This window comes from Anser cygnoides, chromosome 9, assembly GCF_040182565.1.
Source record: "Anser cygnoides isolate HZ-2024a breed goose chromosome 9, Taihu_goose_T2T_genome, whole genome shotgun sequence".
In the NCBI taxonomy this organism is placed as follows: domain Eukaryota; kingdom Metazoa; phylum Chordata; class Aves; order Anseriformes; family Anatidae; genus Anser; species Anser cygnoides.
The window spans coordinates 17,811,488-17,829,951 of NC_089881.1; the positions used below are offsets into that span (position 1 = coordinate 17,811,488).

Below are 18,464 nucleotides of genomic sequence, written 5' to 3' on the forward strand. Positions count from 1 at the left end.
TGTTGGCTGTGGAGGTTCGCTGGGGGAGCGCCAACCCCAAACAAAGCAACCCGCCAGCAGGCAGCCGGGCTCGAGGTGCCTTATCGACTCCGACCGGCTTCCCAGCAGCCCGAACACCTGCACCGAGGCCCCACGGCACCCCGTGCTATAGCTAACGTGCACGTCGATGCAGCCCTCCCAGAGCTCTGGGCACAAACCTGCTCCCGAGCCTGGGTGCTGGGCAGGCAACGAGTCCTTCTTCCTAGTACAAGGAGGGATTTTAAACCTACAGATATGCACACGGGGATGAAAGCACTAAGAGAACTTCAGAGGAACACGAGAGTCCCTCTCTAAAATCACCCTTCCGTGCTGGAAAAGCACACGACGAGCAAGAAACGCTCCCTCTGCAGAGGTGGACACAACACCCCAAGTTTAGAGCATACGGGAATGGCGACAGCATAACTGGTGACCCGGCGTTACCCCGTTTGTGCCAGGAAGCTGTCTGCGAGCTAAAGATGACTGCGTTTTAAAGCCCAAATCCCCGTTAAGGGCCGGGAAGCCCCGTTCCAATCTCTCCCTTTCCTGTTGGCTTTGCAGGTTGCTGGCGCGGAGGGGAAAATCCTGGCCCCACAGAATGACAGAGGAGGCCCTGGGGCTTTCAGCTCATCCGTAAAGCCTCCCCTCCCTCCTCCTCCCTCTGCTCTCACGCCGAGTTTACAACCTCGGCCTCAAATGCGGCTCCAGGCTCATCCTGGCCAGGCTCCAGGCTGCACGGGGCAGGGGCAGCCTTGCTGGCCACCACGGCCCCCCTGGGGCCCCCACGCCGCTCGCCCTGGGTCTCACTGCCTCCGTGCCTTCGCCCCAGCCCGGCCTCCACGTGGCTCCAATTACCGCTGCAGAGGGAGATGCGGCAGCACTGCCCTCCTGCCGCCTCCGACAGCAACCCGACAGGGCAAACCGCCCCTCGCAGCACCCTGCTGATCCCCGAGGATCTGCTCCAGCCACCAGCTGCTTCCAAATCCCCAACATCCGACCCCTCCTGCTCCTGGCCTCAGGGCTCTCCCCAGCCTGCCTGCCCTGCAGCATCCCCAGCACTCCCAGTCCTGCCTGCAGCTGCCCCATACCCACAAGGATCCAAAGCTGGTCTGAGACAAAGATTTTCCCCTCTGGAGGATTTTCTGGTGTTCCCTGTCCCCGTGCAGCCCCCCTGGCCACCCCTCCAGCAGCAGGGTGCTGAGTCTCATGCCCAGCTGCCCCAGGAAAGCTCTCAGCCCCTTGCGTCTGCCGCCGAATCGAGAGGAACACCTCGCCTGGGCTTGATTGTTTGAGCAATTAGGCCTTTTCCGCAGCGTATGGCTCTGCCCTTGCTGGTTTTTCTGATGTTACAGTGATGAAAGCCGAGATGAGACCCGGAGGGGAGGACCCCCCTGCAAGCAGGGGGAGCGCAGCCATCGCCGCATCTCCGCCTCCCCCCGTCCCCAGCACCGCGCATGCAGCGGGGCCTCCTGGCCACGGCGCCTCAAACCAGAGAAACGCCTTTCCGTGTGTGTCAGGGCTGCTCTCCTCATGTGTATTTCCCTCTGCAGCGCGGGCAATTTCCCCTTCCCACACAGGCAGCAGCGGCCCCGTGGCCGTACCGGAGGGGCTGGGGCCATCCCTTCCCCGTGTGCCGGCAGGGATGGGCCGGGATGGGCGAGAGCGGCCGTACCTCGGCATGCAGCGCACCGCCTCGCCTGCAGGAAACATATGTCACCAGTTAAACAGATCGTGAAAGCTTCAATCACTTCCTTATGGCGCACCAACAGCCGGCATCCCCAGCCCCACGCTCTCCCCTCTCCCACCACCGGGTCCGGTGCTCACCCCGGTGCGCGGATGCCGGGGTCCCTGCCCCAAGAAATGGGGTGGCCCCCTGGCCTGGAGAGGAGCTGGGGGTAAATATCCGGGAGGAAAAGCAGGTTTTTGGCCGTGCTTTGTGGCCTCCCCATGAGGAAGCTGGGGGCTGTGGTTGGGTCCCCCCTCCCCGCCCCGTGCACCCCACCCCAGGGGCTGGCGCTGGCGGCTGGGCTGGCTGCCCGGGCGGGTGGGTGTCGAGGAGACGATGCCTCATCACCACGGCTCTGCTCTCCCCGTGGGCTGGAGGTTGCTTTTTTTGGAAGGGAGGCAAGCAGAAGAGCTCACGTGGGCTGCGGTGATGAGACCGGTGGCGGCCGCCAACGCCGCTGTGATTGCGGAGAGCTCACCTGGCCTCCCCTGGCCTCTGCTGCCATCCTGCCTGGCCTGGGGGCTCCTCTGGCCTCCCTGCCCACAGCACCTCTCCACCAGGACAGAGGGAGCACTTGACAATAACACCTTCCTTATGTGCCTGGAACAGCCAGCCAAAATCCCAGGCCTTTCCTGGTGTTGCGTTTCAGCGAACTCCCGGCACCCTGATGAAAGGGCAGGGCGAGAAGCCAGTGTTATTTCTGCAAATGCAAATACCTGCAGAAAGCCCCGCCTGCTCCAGGCACCGCGGAGGATGTGGGCAGGCTGGTGCCGTGTCTGTGCGTCTCCCACCCATCCCGAGATCTCTGCTCATCCAGACGTCACCACCCCGAGCCCAGGACTGCTCCTCCACCTTGGGTTTCGAAGCTGCTCTGCCCCTGCCAGACCACACACCTGCCCCAGGCAGCAGGAGGGACCTCACAGCCCTCTCCCACCCCCTGCCCGTCCAGCCTGCACCCTCCCCAAGCCACCGGTGTCACAGGACAGGATGAGGACCCAGCGGAGGAGTCTCATGGGGTTGCCTCATCTCTGCCCCAGCACCCCGTGGGATGAGTGCAGCCCCTGGGGACACAGCTGGGACATGCACCGGGTGCCCCCACACAGCTCTCACCAAGGGCAGGCTCCCAGTGCTCTCCAAAAATCTTTTGGGGTTGGGGACCATCCCTCCCTCCCCACCCACCCACAGCTCCCATCCCCCCAAATTTACCAACGCTTAAAAATATTTTACACCTCCCTGTAAAATCACACACATTTAAAACCAGTTTGGGCCTGAAATATGCTTTAAGATGTTGTCCAATTTGTAAGCATCATAAAAACCTGAAATAAGTTATCTTGGAAATAACCACAGGGAAATTACAGGCCCGACACGCAGCTGAGGAGCCGTGACCCCGCTGTAGCACTGAACTTGCCCTGCAACCACCACAACCAGTAACCGACAGGGCTGCCGGGGCTTTCAGGGATGGGATTTTAGCCATCAAACAGGCCATAACCGCAGAGAGCTTTACAGCAGTCATTATGTACACCACCTCCCACCACCAGAGCTTGGTTTTGCACTGAGCGCACACTTGTCACCCACAGCATGGTCACCCTGCACCCTGCTGCAGCAGGGACCCCACGGGTACCGGGTGGTACAGAAGCAAGGGATGAAGGGCATGGCATGGACCAGGTTCCCCGCTGCCCCTGGACCTGCCCAGGAGCAGAGAAGGAAGCACGGCTTGTCCTGACGGGGGTTTTCCCCAAAACTGCTACCCAGATCTAGCCACGCAACAGGGGATCCTGCCTGTGCAAGCCTTTTCTGCCTCCTGCAGAGCCACACCAGGGCTCGGTCTCATACTTTGCATTTTATTAGCACAGACAAGGATTGGTGAAGGAGGCTGTGGACCCTCAGCAGCACAAAACACCAGCCAACAGACAGGGTGGCTGCTACCTCCAGCGTCCCCTCCAATTTCTCTCTGTGATGCGCCGCCGCCTCCAGCACACCACCATTTTCTCCACCTTGCTTCACTTCCAGCAAGTGAGGGCACCCTGCTCCATCTCTGCTTTCCCCTGAACGCCCCTTGTTCTTGCTGCCAGCCTCCACGGAGGCTCCATCTGCCTCCAGGAGGCAGAGGCAGAGTGGAGCAGGACGCAATGGGCTCCTGGCCACCCAGACCCCCAGCTGTCCCCCACCTCCAGGCGGCACGGAGCTGCACAAGAGGCCGCCGTGAAATTAAACCACACGAGGAAGACGCAGAGCAGCACCCAGGAGTGAGCCAGCCCTGGCACGGCGGGAGAAACCGGCCGCCTTCCCTGTGTTTGCGCTCCCCATCTGTCTCCAATGCAAGGCAGGAGCCCAGCATGGAAACCCGCTGATTCTTTCCAGAGCTGCAAAACGTAGCTTTTTTCATCCCAAGGACGCAGGCTGCTCTGCACGCTGCCCTCCTGCCTCCCTAAACTCCTACCAGATTTCACGCCCAGCCTTCAAAGGGAAGGAGCCTGAGCAGCATCCCTGGCAGGCAGCACCGTGGGGACCGGCTGAGCCCCTGGGTCCCCGGGGACCGTCGGGCCACTGGCCCCCGGGGCAGGGCGGCACGTTCCCAGCCCACAAAGGTGTTAACGAAGGCCGACCGAGCAGGCTTCGGCTGAGCTGCTGGCAGAGAATCAGAGAGCCCAGGTCTGTTCTGCTGCCAGGTTATCAGTGGATCCATCAAGCGATGCCTGCAAGACGCCAAATCTATCAGCTCTCCCATATGGATGCCATCCACGCCGAGCCATTTCCTGCCTAATCGGTATCAGGCCCGCTCCTCCCTCCCCAACACTGCTCTTAACAGCCCGCTGTAACTCTGCAAATGTTTTACAACAGGTTAAAAAAAAGTAAAAAATGCATCAAACACATACCCTGTGCCCTAAGCTGCCCCAAGGGCTTGGCTGGGCACCATCCCTACAACAACTGGGAAGCAGGATGATACCCTCAGGGTCTAGTGCTCCTTTGCAGCCCAGATCTTCACCACAGCCCTACAAACAGCCCTTGGGTGCTGGGGGTCTTGCAGGCACCCCCAGCAGGGATGCAGGTGGGGCAGGACATGGGCTGGACCCCAACAAATCTCCCCAGCCAGGGCGTGCCATATTTACCCCAGAGTGTGCAGCACAGGGGAGGTTACCTTGCAAAGGTTTCTGTGCCTGATAGCCTGGGATTATTTTGGCTTTCATGTGGTCTCTAATGAAAGGGAGTCTGGAACAGATGCAGATTTGAAAGAAAAGAGGAGGAGGAGGAGGAAATTTCTTAGCATAGGGTTTCGGTTCCCCTGCCTATAAACAGTGCTGACAGCGAGAGGCGGCAGTGATAAACACCAAGATAAGATCCCAGCTAGACAGGTAATTTGGTGCAAGAGGTTTGTCTGGAGAAGCCCAGGCAGAAGTCGCCGCTCGCTGTTTAAAGGGCTGGTGCCCCGGAGGGGTGCGGTGCTGGGAGCTCCCCCCACGGCAGGGGCTGGAGCCCCGGGGCCGATCGCCCCACTTGGCAGCTGCCCAGGGCTCCCCCGAGCTCCCGCCGCCCTCGGTGCTCCCCCGCCTCCCCAAAAGCATTTCACTTCCTCCTCTGATGAGCTGTCACATATTCTTAAAGTTAAATGTCTTCACAAGCGCTCGCTGTTCGGGGAAATAATTCCTCCTGTTTAAAGATTCATGGATATTGGTGTTGGAGAGAAAACAGCGTTTTCCCCTTTCTCGTGGTCAGAAATCACTGCGGGGTGGAATTGTTTCTGATAACAATAAATAGTGCCACGGCCCCGGGATCATTCCATCAGCAGCACAATTTCCACAGGTCTCAGTAAAGGGAGTGTAAATCCTAACGCCTTGAATAAGGAGTGTAAATGGTTCGGCGCAGGAGCAGCACGTATAAATTGTGCAGGACTTTATAAAAGCCGCAGAAATACAGCCCTGCCGCTCCGGCGGCGTAAACCTTACACAACAGCGAAAATGATTCATGGGCGCGAAGCAGCATTAATCACGCTGCGGCGGGTGGAACAGGTTCCTGCCCCGTACCTTAACAGAGCCAGAGCAGCTGCGGATGGGATCTTATCGGCTCCATCCTCCTCCTCCTCGCGCCGTGGCGTGACTCGACCTGCCCGCATCGCCGGCACGATGGGAACGGCTAGGGCAGGCGCTGCGGAAGCACGGATGAAGGTTTCTTTTCAACCCGCTGCAGCTAGCAGGGACAGCAGGGAGAGACCTATTATTTCCAGGTGATAACAATGAAGGATTTCTACAAAGAGAAATGCCAAAAAAAATAAAAAAGAGTGGAGATTGCACCAGGCCGTCCAGCACAAAGCTGCTGGAGTTCAAAGGGAAACACCCAAAGGCTCCGGCGGCTCTTACTCGAGGAATGACCCAGCTGCCAACAAAAGAGCCCGCGATGGAAATTGCCTGCTCAACAGCAGACGTACAGACGCGTCTCTTTTTAAGGCTGCTAGAATTGAATCGGCGGTTATAGATGAAGGTGCTCGTAAGAAGCTGAATTTTAAAACACGTAAATTAACTAAGTAAGAGGGGGGCGATCCATCCCGGCTTCCTGAAAGGAAGTTCATGCCTCTAATCTACTAGGATGCTTTCTCCCGTCGTCAGAAGAGTGAAGTAAGGAGAACTACTTGACATAATGTGTTTGGGGTTTCAAAGCCCTTTGACAAGGTCCCTTACGAGAGGCTATTAAAGAAATTAAACGTTTGTAGAGCAAATGGAAAAAGTAATTCTAAAGGTCGGAAACAAAGAGGCAAATCAATGTGTATTAATAACGGCTACCTTGCAGAAGGGTACAGTATTAATGGGGAGGCTCCCCAAATTTCTGTGTTCATACCGGTGGTTAAAGAAATGCATTAATGATCTGGAAAAGGAGAATGAAAAATGTCATGAGAAAATCTGGCAGAGGACCCAAATTACATAGAGTATTCAGAACAAGAGAAGACTACAGGGAACTTCAAAAGGACCGAAGGGAGCTTGATGAATGGGCCAGTCAATGGCAGATGAAATCCAAAGTAGACAAATGCAGAGCCATGCACGCTGCAAGGAACAATCCCAACTAATTCAAACAAAATGTGGAAACGCATAAGGAGTGGGATAGATAAGCAGTGGAAATACTGCAGTGCCGATACCTCGACACAGTGAACATCGCGCCCAGCCCCAGTTCCTTCGCCTTGAGCCTCTGCTCTGACCACACCGCTTGTGATCCCCCCGGTACCGACACGTGGGTGGGGAAGACCCTGCCCCTCATCAGGTATGGAAAAACAAGACTGAGAAGGTTTGAGACCGAGCAGCTCCTCCAGCAGGAATTGCAGAGCAAAAGCACGATTTTGAGGGCTGGGATCGCCCTTGGAGAGAAGCCCTCGCCGTAACCCACAGGGAGAGCCTGGCCAGGCATTCACCCAGCCCAACACCACCCTGAGAGGCAATCCCCACGCCTCCCTCCCCCGGGATCCACCGTCCCCGAGGCCACTGGCTCCCGCTGGTGGGAAGTCCCAGGCAGGGCCCAGCGCGGGCCGGGCCCAACGGGACACACCGGTCTGGTGAGGTCGGAGCCGTGCCCAGCCCTGGTGCCATCTCCTCGGGCTCCTCCCCAGCACAGCTAATAGCAGAGGAGGGAAGGAGGAGCTGGGGCTGGACTTGGTCAGCATTAAGAGGTCCCTTCAAAGCGATCAGCAGGCCCGGTGCCTTGCGAGCAGACGCAGATATTGTGGGTCAGCAGCATGCAAGGGGTGCCCCGAGGCAGATGCCAGCAGTCTTGTGGGGCCTCCTTCAGCTTCAGCACTTGAACGACACCGGGCTGCTGGGCTTTGAGAGCCACAGGTTTGCTCTGCAGCACACGCATGGGACAGGGGCCGTAACACCAAGCAGAGGAGCTTGGGGAGAACAGAGGCCTCGTGAAGAGCCGTGGCACAAAGGCAGTGGAAGCAGTGCTGAGGCAGCAGCACGTGTGGAGAGCATCTCCGCACGCAAACACAAGCGGAGATGCCCAAAGGGCCCCACTGGGCTTCTCCCGGCCATTCTTAGCTTCGCCGATAGCTACTTTTCCACAAATAAATCCAATATTTATTTCCAACAAGTGGCTGGCGGGAGGTAGAGGAAGGAAAGACACTTATTGAATAATTGTGCAACCCTCAAGAAAAGCCATAAATTACCCTGCTCTATCTGTCACTATAATTTCCAGCCAGAGTCCTAATGAATCTTTCCCAACAATAGTGTAAGGACAGGTCTGAAAATGTATTGAACCAGCTAAGCACTTGGGTAAGCAAAGCGGAGGCATTAATAACAGCCACGAGTCACCACAAGCCGCAGCAGGACCGAGCATCCCAGGCCGCCTTTGCTCCGTGGCCTGGCACAGAGAGGGGCTGCCGGGGAGGTCACTGGCCTGCTCTTGCCAAAATAGTGACCAGAGGCTCAACTGGTCCAAATTTTTTGGTAATTATAGCCGAGAAAAACTTGGCAGCAGAAAGCCATTGCTCATGGAAACCCTTGAGGTACTCCTCTGTATGGGCAGAAGAGAAACAAAAGCTTTGCTGGAGGCTGGGCCCGTAGTTTTAGTCCGTAAAGACAGAGGGAGAGGTTTGTTCATAAGAAAACCGTGTCTCACCTCCAGGTTTCAGTCCAGCATATGGCAGATAAAAACAGGCTTTTTTTTTTTAATAACAAAGCACCATAAAAAAGTACTTCTGGAGACTGCTTCTCCAAAAAGCTTTTTGCTTTTTTCCCCTCCAACTCTTCCAGCAACCAGCATAACAGAAGGTTAAAAACTGTTCAGATGGTGGCAAGCCCCAGCTCCTGCCGCAGCTCACACAGTCACCGTGCTCCAGACCAAGACCTTCACACTGCCTGCTTCTATTACTAACCCCAGCCCTTCAGAGAACGGTGTGTGCTGTAATCTTCAACTCCACCACCAAACCCAAGGCAAACACTGCCAATTACTCGCAGTTTCACAGGCCCCAGACGCTCTTCCCTGCAAGGCGCAGGCACACAGGCACAGCGATGGCCATGCATAGCCCTGGGGGTCCCCAACAAACTCAGCTGGGTGCTGCCCTGCAGCCCCGTCACACTGCACGTTTTCACTTCATATTTCACATCTGCACTCAGCTGCTGTTCCCACAGCGAGGATTTACTGCTGCTGGGCTTGCAGTCAGCCCTCCATCGCGTATCGCGCGATGCCATCTACAAACAGCCAGAGAGGCTCTCGCTAGTGCTTACAGAACCCCCATTACTCTGATATCCAAGCACTCCACAAACATTAATGGATTTAAGCCTACAAACGCTGGATGAGGCAGGGGAGAGTTATTACTCCTGTTTACAGGCGGGCTGACCGGCTCACCCAAATTCGCAGCGCAGTCTGCAGCACAGCAGGCACCGGGAGGTGGTTTCTTGTCTGCTGGATTAGCATCCTAATACCGAGGCCGCCCTCCCCTCCCAGTTCCCATGAACAGCCTTCCTCTGCAGAGATTTCGGCATTTTTTTTTTTGCCTGCCCAGCCCCATCAGCAGGGCTCCAGAGGCACAGGGCAGGACATGCCCCGGCGGGGAAGGGGCTCCCGTGGGAAACCGCGGCCTCTCCGGAGCCGGCAGATTAACGTTTCAACCGGGCTCGGTGTGACATTTTCATTCGGTTTGACAAACTAAACGTTTGAGTTTGCAAATGTCAAAGTATTTCCATCAAAAATGTCGACAGCAAAGCCTGACATTTCTTAATCTTTTTTTTTTGTTCCCCTTCTGTGAACATTTTTGATATTTCAGCTTCCTGTCTTGATCTGAGAGGGAAAACACATCGCAATTTTTGACCAGTTTGAGGAATTACATATCTTTAACCTAAGCCGGTAGCCAGGCCCTGGGAGCTGTTCCTGCCAGGAGGAGATACTGATGGTGGCACCATGCAGCCCTTCCACCAACCCCTCTCTTCACGGAGCAGCCCAGAGCCCCATGTCCCCCAGCGTGCCAAAAAGCAAGCTGCTGGAGCATCCACGCCCCCGGCTCCAAGCCCCATCCCACCAGCTCTCCAAACACCATCCACAGGCGTGCTCAGCTTCCCTTGGATCATCCTGGACCACATCCCCAGGGGCCGGGGAAGGGGCTTCCCATCACCTCCCGTGCATTAGTGAGAGGAGGAACAGGAAAGTCGATGCAGAAGAGCACGTACCATGCAGAAATCTATAGTCAGCTGCATTTTGATACAGTCCCCAAAGTACCTAATTATGCAGCTCAGATTTCTCCCTGCTCCTCATTCCGGTGATAGCTCACCCTGAATCTTTATCAGGCCTCCGGGGTTCGCAGACATAAAGGAGACATTTGCTTCTCTCATTTTCCCAGCAGGACACGAGAGCGGGGGTAGAAGGGTGACGTCCTGCTCCCGTCAGGCTTGCAGAAAGAGGTGTCGGGGGTAGGCATCCAAGTGCATGTAACACCTCGATAAATGCCTGGCTTCCCCGAGGTGCCTCGGCTCTGGCGGGGCGGGTGGTACGGAGCCAAGCAGCTGTAGCAGCAAAGGAACACGCTCCAAGGGGGTCTTAGAGGGATTTGGGAAAGGGAGAGCGTGCCTGAAAATTGCAGCAGAGCAAGAGCTAATTGCCAAGATTAACAGGCTCCAACAAGCGAAGGGTGAGCACTTGAAGCATGAAGTGTCGACAGAGACGTGAGCCCACGCAGCCAGGACAGGCGGACACAGAGCAGGGCAGAGCTCTTTGGGAGCTTTTTTCCTCTGAAGCGCCCCGGGGAGCACGGCTGAGCTGCTTTGCATCCACGTGGGCGGACTCGAGGGAGCACGGAGACGAAGAAGGGAACCACACGGCCCTGCACAGCACTGATTTCCTCACGGCGGGTCCGGGACACACAAGATGAGACCCTGATGGAGAAGCTCCAGCAAGGAGCCATGCCCTGTGCCATGCCATAGCTCAGCCTGGCTGGTCCCCAGCACATGTTGCCCATGGTGTGTCCAAGTCCTAGAAGTGCTACTCAAGGTTAGGGACTGGCCACCTAACTGGTGGGGCAGGCATGGGCTGGCCTGAGCCAGCAGGAGGGAGCAGACAGCAGGGTGCAGGTGGATGCCTGCCTGGAAAACTAGGGCCAGCTGCAAGAAAAATAAATAAAACCAGCCAGCTCTGAAGCTCAGCCAGCCCAGGGACACATTAACTGCACAGCCAGGAGAGTTGTGAAGTGGCTGCATGAATCAGACAGCTTAAGAGATGGATGAACACCGTGGCTGGGAGAATTTGTCAGTGTTTAAATTAAATGAGGATGGACATGGAGGTACTCCAGCTTTGGCAGAAACACCTGGGACTGTATACCTAGCACAAGGCAGAGGATGGCGGTGAGCTGCAAGAGGAGAGGAACTGCCTAAGGGTGAAGGAAAAAAGTGCTGCCATTGCCTGTGTAGCTGATAGCCAGGGTCGCACCCCGAGCCAGGAGGCAGATCTGCAACAAGATGCTGCTGCGAGGAGAGGGGAGGTGGACACGAGCAGCCTGGGAGCACGGGGCAGGTTGCAGAGCATACACTGGCCTCAAAACAGCAAAACCAGCAAAGGTGTCTGGGGAAAAGCAGGGATGAGGAAGGAAAACCCAAAGGAGAAGCTGCAGGGAGTACCTACTCCGTGAAGCGGCACCAGCAGGAGTGCAGAAAGTGCCTGGCCGTTCATGGAACAATACAAGCTCCCAAACATCATTTTAAGGGATGAGCTCTGCTCACACAAGCCATAATTGTCATTAACGACCCACAGAAGGACATTGCCACGCATCCTTCCTGCGGGAGCGGCACCTCTATGCCCCAGAGGTGAGGTGCTGTGTGTCCACAGCCCTGCAAGCCCACAGCCCTCTGAATTAAACCCCGAGAAAAAGGGAGAGGCCCTTGCACATGGCTTCTCGAAGCGGGGGTGCCACGGAGGATAACGATGAGACTCACGCCAGGTCCCAGAGAAATCAGAGCCGGGAGCAAAGCCTGGTTTCCCCAGCTCGCCTGCTGCGTGGCATGGGACATGCTCCTCCTTACGAGCACATCCCCCCCAAATCAGGTTTGGGGCAGGCATGATTAATGAAAGAGAGAGAAAAAAAACTTCTAACAAATATTATTTGCAAACATATCATTCAGCCAGCTCCGTTTCTAGGTTACACAGCTGACAATTTTGTAATGCAGAAAGAGAAAAAGATCAAAACCAGCCGACATGTCAAGCAACATAAGCCACAGAAGACAAAACACAGGGAAAAAAGACCGGTTTTCAAAGAGGAAGGAGAAGGAAAACATTAAACCATGGGGCGCCCCAAGATCTCCACCAAAACCAGAGCTGTTTCCCTTTCTTCTGAGCAAAGTGATAAAAGTTTTCAAAGCTGTTCTTGGTGGCTGACACAGGGCAGCGAGCTCTCGCCTGGCCAAGTCACGGTGTGGTGCAAGCACTGGTTAACCGTGGCCCGTCCTGGGGACATTTTGGGCTATTCATGCACAAGAAATGGCTTGAATGAAGCAAAAAATGAGGTGAGGAGGAAAATCCCTGAGCATCACTGCAGATATACCCACAGATGTATCTGTACACTGTGCAGCAGCTTTCAAAACCCAACCCAAACACCACAGACTACACAAAGGGCAGGACAGAAAGTGCTGTGGTATAAACCTGTCCTCACATCGGGGCCGGGAGCCTCTCCCAAAGATAGGCTTCAGCCAAACAAATTACGGAGCTCAATGCAGGGATAACCGGATGAAGTTTAATGGCCTGTAATGTGCAGGAGGTCAGGCTAAGTGATCTCCTCATTTCTTCTGGCCTTAAAGCCTGCGGACATATGAATAAATCACGGGAATGCTTGCTTAGCTCCAGTGCCCAGCCTGGAACCAAGACGCGACGCAGCCGGAGATGGGGCTGGGCTGCAAGAGGGGCACGGAAGATGGGAGAGAGAAGGCTCTGCCGTCCTGCACACCCATGCACAGACAGGGAATTAAAACCCCAAAGCCACCGATGAAAATACTGTGATTTTTGCACAGGGTGCGACTGACCTCGGAGCAGGCAGAGGGGAAGAATTGCTGGAGCCAAGCACTTTACAGGAGGAATGGATGAAAGGGACAGAGAAGCTGTTTTTGGGGGAGCATCCCCCTTGGGACAGGGCTCCAAAAGGGGGCACGGCACAGCATTATTTCCCACCCCAGAGAAAGAAGCCCCGCTACCAAATAGAGCATCCTCGGGCAGGCTGGGGCTGGCGGCAGCCGAAGGGTGGAAAAGGAGCGCCAATAAAACGTTACGGGGAATACGAAGGGCTTTCAAAGACGTCAGGGAAAAGGAGTGCTAGCGAGGCAGAAGGATGATAATAAATGAGAAAGGGGCTGGGAGGAATGAAGAGCTTTAAAATGGCTGTTGCTGAATTGCTTTTTTAAATTACTCTTTAAGGCGATAACTAAAGAGAAGAGGCATGGTCAATTAGGAAGTAATGAAGACCTTGTAAATACACTTACTGATAAAAAGCACGTAGGGGAACGCTTGACAAACCAAACATACACAAATCAGCCGGGGCGAGCAACATGCGTTTTGAATTATTAAGGGAATTCACTAACAAACTTGGTGAGCCTCCGCCACTTAAAAACCCACCACCATCAACAAAATAAAATCGCAGTCGGCCAGATTCAGAGCTGGCGTAACAAATCAATAGAGGGCTCACGGGGGACTGGCGGGGAAGGAAATAAATACAAAGCAGAATTAGAAGGAAAAAAGGTGAGACTGAAAACGGAGAATGACAATTAGTAGCCAGGAAATTAATTTCATCCACCAGGCAAGGAACGACACAAAAATTGGGGATTAAGGAAAAGGCATTTGCTCACTCCTGGAGGAGAGTAGAGCCACAAGTGATGAAGAAAAAGAATTTGCTAAGGGTGAACCACAGCGGTCAGACCGATGGGTACTTGGAGGGCACCGCAGCAGGAGGGACAGGCAAAACCATGCAGCGTTTCACCCTGTGCCTCAGGGATCTTTCCTGGAGGAATTAAATTGCCATGGAGCCCGCCCGGCAGTCTCGGGAACCTGCGCTAGGCCTGGTCCTGATGAGCATTAATGACCACAAAGATAAATGGCAAAGTAATTGCATTTATAAATGATGCTGAATTTAGGTCACGCTGAGACCAGAAGTGATGCAAAAGGAGCCAGGAAGTTCTGAAACATGGAGGGGAAGCAGGCAAACAGCTGAACGGGGGGGCTTGAGGGAGGTGCCCTAAGCAGCAGCAGGTAATGGGGGGGGAGCAGAGGCTCAGGAGAGCCCAGGGGCAGCCACAAGCCACGGTTTGGATGGGATTTCTGTGCGCCTGCCTTGTGCTCCCAGCACCCCAAGAGACATCAGGGCCCGCAGCCACACCAGGATGTGGTGTTTGCTGGGCACTTTGCAGGCACAAGGAGGACACCGCTTGCTGTCCCACCCAGAGGTTTTGGGGCAGAAAGGGTGGTTCTGGGGACCAGGAGAAAGCTACCTGCCCCGGGGCAGCAGGGGCCAGCCAGGGCAATGCTTTACACCTCAGTCACCCCGTGCTGTGGGGATGCTCTGGGAAAGGGCACACACATTTGTACTGCGTGGGAGGGAGCTGCCAGCCCCCAAGCAGCACAGAGAGACAGAAAGGCAAGCGGGGAGCCCCGTGGGACGGGTGTTATTTGGGAGAGCTGTCAGAGCCCGCACCGCCGGGGCACTGCTGCTTCTCATCCGCCTGATGGAAGCTGACGTTGTGTGAACCTTCCCGAGCAAACCCAAATTATTTTAATTTCTAAATCCAAACAGCTCCAATTATATCATTTCCCCTGTGCAAAGCCGGGTAATGCTCTCCCTCCGCTTCCCTGGCAGGGCTGGTGCAGCGGGCAGCATGGGGGGCTCAGGAGCTCGCATCCCCCCCAGGCACAGACCCTAGCACGTGGGGTGAGGGTTTAAACACACAGAGGGGACTCCCACAGTTCATTTTCACACGTGTCTCAGAAAGATCGGGCTTTTTGAAGAAGTCACTGTCTGCCAGGTGAGCTCCTCTCCACAGCAGAGGTTTTTTTCGCCCCCCTTTTACTTGAGCCCCCTGCTCAGAGGCAGCCCATGCACAGGCTCGGGGCGGGATTTCACTTGAAGGAGGAGCAACAGCCAAATTGTTAGTTACAGAAATAGAGGGGGAGAGAAACAGCGAGTTGAGGAAACATTTCCTAAAGAGCCCTGATTAACTAATTAACTGAGTTTCTTCCTGCACCAGCCTTTCCCTCACAGCTTTGGTGCCATCCATTTGCAGAGGGTACATGCACTAACACTTAACATATCATAATTGTAATTATACACCTACAGCTGCCATCAGTAATTTTTTTTTCCTCCCATAAGCAGCCCTCCCTCTTTTCTCTAGGGCTGTGAGTGCTGCTCTTACACTGTATGGCATTGCTTTACCTGCAGCCGAGCCTGGGGAGGGAGAGCAGAGCGAGCACAAGGCCAGCACCCCCATCTCCCCACCCAGCACCCTTCACCCCCACTCCAAAGCCCCCTCACCCCCAGCATCACAGCTTCCAGGCTCCTTTCCTTTACTCTCTGCTCCTCATTTTCTCCCTCTGCTATTTTTAACAGGGTCCCAAGGCCTCACCCTCCAGCAACTCCCAAAGCCTCTTCTGCTTTTCAGCCATGCCCAATGTGCGTCCCCATCCTCGCCCCCACGCTCAGCACCCCAACCGGGTGTGGGGGCTCCTGCTGAGCCACCAGCAGCCCCCCCAGCCCACAGTGCAGCACCTTCACAGCCAACCTGCTCTGGTGGAGACTGGCTGTCCCAGATGTCCCACGCCTGCTAGGACATCAACCCTGGTGCCACCACCTTCTCCTCTGGCAGCTCTCACTCCCTGCTTTTTATCACCTCCCACCCCACCCCAGCACCACCTGGCTCAGCACCCTGCCTGGGCACACCTGGGGGCAAGAGGGGGGCTCGTTTGTTCTTGCTCCCACCTTGAGCCCCTCTGCAGCTGTCAGGGGAACTGCGGGAACCACAGCTTTGCAGCTCCGGCTCCCTCCTAGGCTTCACCACGACCACGGCGCATTGCTCCAGTGTCCGAAATGCCCTCCCAAACCCCTCCATTGCTGGTTTAAATTCCCAGCCCCTTATCATATTACAAAGTAACCAGGGTGCTTCTGCACTCCTCCAAGCTTAAACACCTTTTATTCTCATTAAAGGGGTCCGTGCCTCTTTCCCACTCCTCTATCTCCAAGTTAAAAGCTAATTAATTACTGTTGACTTTCCCAGCAGATGTTCTCGCTTCAGCGCCGGTAGGAAACGTGGTGATTTGTGACCCGCAGGGCTGGGATCGGGGGCGGTGAAGGAGTGGGGAGCAGAGCATGGGGCTGCGGGAGGAAGCCGTGCCCGGCCAGCCCCGCTGCTGGACCGGGAGAGAAAGTGGCTGCCTGTGAGAGCGGCACCGCTTGTTTTTCTTGGAAAGAAGCAAAATCCTCAGATAGGGGTAAAATCCTGATTCCACAGAAAATTAAGCAGTGTGGATTTCAGTCGGGTCTGGTCAGAGGTTTATTTCCCCTCGTACAAGAAACCTCTCATAAATCACTGCTCTCTCCAAGGGCTTTTCAAAGCGGTGATGCAAAACAGAGCTGCACTGTCCGCGGAAGGCTCGCCGGCCCTGAAGAGCACCGGGGAAGTGGGAAGAGGCGGGCGGCCATCTCCAGCAGCTGCCTCCGCTGTCCCTGCTGCTTCTGAAACACCAGAGAAGGGCCAGCAGGGATGAGGAATAAATGGATGCTGAGAGGAGGAGATGGGTGACAGCGATGGGTCTGCACGCTGCGTGCCCCGTGGAAGGGATGTGGCAACAGTGCTTGCCGAAGGGGTGTTGGGGAGATGGTGGGCATGGGGATCCCAGTGGGCACGGGCATCCCGATGGGCATGGGCATCCTGACGGGCATTGGCAGCTCCTAGCTGGGGCTGGCATCTCCACTGTTGCCTCTGCTCTGCCAGAGCGGTGTTGCAGCACCCTTGGGGACACAGGGCTCTGAAGTCCCTGCCAACACGGTGCACGTCGAAGGCACTTCTACAAAAACGCTTCCAAAAAAGCAGACGAGTAGCGAAGCTCCTGGCCTAACAGCCGTGGAAATCCCTCTGATGATTACAGTGACTTTCTAATATCAACAGAAACCTCTGTGCTAATGAAATGCACTGAAGTTAAGCAGCCGTGGAAATGCCAGTGTAAAGGAGAAAGGCCACCAAATGGGCACTAATGGAAACCCAAATCCCCAGAACTAACGGGCAATGCTCGGAGGAGAATGTCAGGGGCAGGGCCCTCCTGTGCCATCACCCCGGGCCGTGCTGGGACCTTCTCCTGCTTCCACTGCCCGGCGCCCATCTCCTCCCTGGGGGAGAGCGGGTGTATGGGTGCCCGTGGACGAGCAGGAGCTCTGGGGACAAAAAGTGGGGAAAAATGGGTGTTTGGCATTCAACACCAGCACTGCTGAGGTGCTTTTCCACCCCGAGGGCTCCAGGACAGTGCTGCTCATGCAGGGCAGTGTGTCATGAGCACAGCCGTGCATGCTCCTGCCTGGCCCTGACGAGCGCTTCCCATCGAGCTGTGGATAGAAAATGGGATTTCAGCTTTTCCTTTCCATGGTAAATGTTTCTGATTCTGCCGGCTGATGTGCTCACCTCTCGAGTTAATAGACAATAAGCAGAGCGGTGTCAGTCTTGTTAAGGAGACAGAAAGGGCTCCATTTAGATGCAGCGTGCAGGGCAACACCAGCCGGGCTGGCGTGCTGCGGGGAGCATCCCGAGTGTCCCCGCGTGGCGCAGGGCTCACGTTTTCTCTGACAACAGAGGCAGGCTGGGCACACGGCTGCAATACCCTTCTTTCTCCCCACCCCAGCTATCAGGATGGGCCGGGTGTCCTCACTCAGCCCTGGAAATTGTCTTGCTGGGGAGGGAGAGGCAAGTGATGGGCCCCGGACCTGCTCAGGCTCTGTCCATCTTCCCCTGCAGGCTACAAAGGGCCATTGGTTTGGGCCAGCAGGGTGCTGCGTGCTGGAGTGCATCTGTCCCACTGGCCCTGCTAATTGCATGAAAAACCTCATGTTAGGGTGATGATAAAGGCACAGGGACTGCCTGTGGGGACGCTCCCAGCTTGACTCATTGCAAAAAACGCCGCTGCTGATAGGGTCCCTTTTTAAATAACAAGCTTCAGATTCTTCTGGCTTTATAAAATTCCTTTTAAAAGAGAAATTACAAAAGCTCGTCGGTTGCTTTGATCATCTCTAAGTGTCCCTTCCAGTGAGGGAGAGAGTGAGACACCAGCTCGGGCAGACGTTAGCTCTGCCCCTCGGAGGACGTGCTGGAGGCCACGGTGAGGCCGGCACCAGTGAGACCCCCGAAATACAGCCCGGGATGAAAACCTGGTGGAAGGAGAAGCCGCCCCATACACCAGCACCACAGGGCTTTGTCGGCGAGCTGCTGCACAAGGTCACTTCCAAAACCCTCCCCAAGAACAGCTTCCCTGCAGCCCCACTCCTCCTTCGGCTTAAAACCCACGGCCCCGCCAGTTCCAGCTGGTCTGGCTTTCTGTCTTTGCACGGAGAGGCAGAATTTGTAGGGAGGGAGCGGCAGCTGGATATATCCTAATGAACCCTGATTCCTAGCAAAGCCTTTAATAGTATCTCTGTCTTGCGGTATCTTGCTTGAAAAATTAATTCAGCTTGGTTTGGATATGAGCCTTTTCACGGTGGCTGAGAACAGGCTGAAGGGTCGGGAACAAAAGGGAACAATAA

At 55.6% G+C, this 18,464-nt stretch overlaps 1 protein-coding gene across 2 annotated transcripts in view; it reads right to left on the reverse strand.

Annotated features, from left to right (window-relative positions):
* SENP5 (SUMO specific peptidase 5) overlaps positions 1-18,464 on the reverse strand; it is a 114,654-nt gene that overhangs the window by 8,276 nt on the left and 87,914 nt on the right. The window lies entirely within an intron of this gene.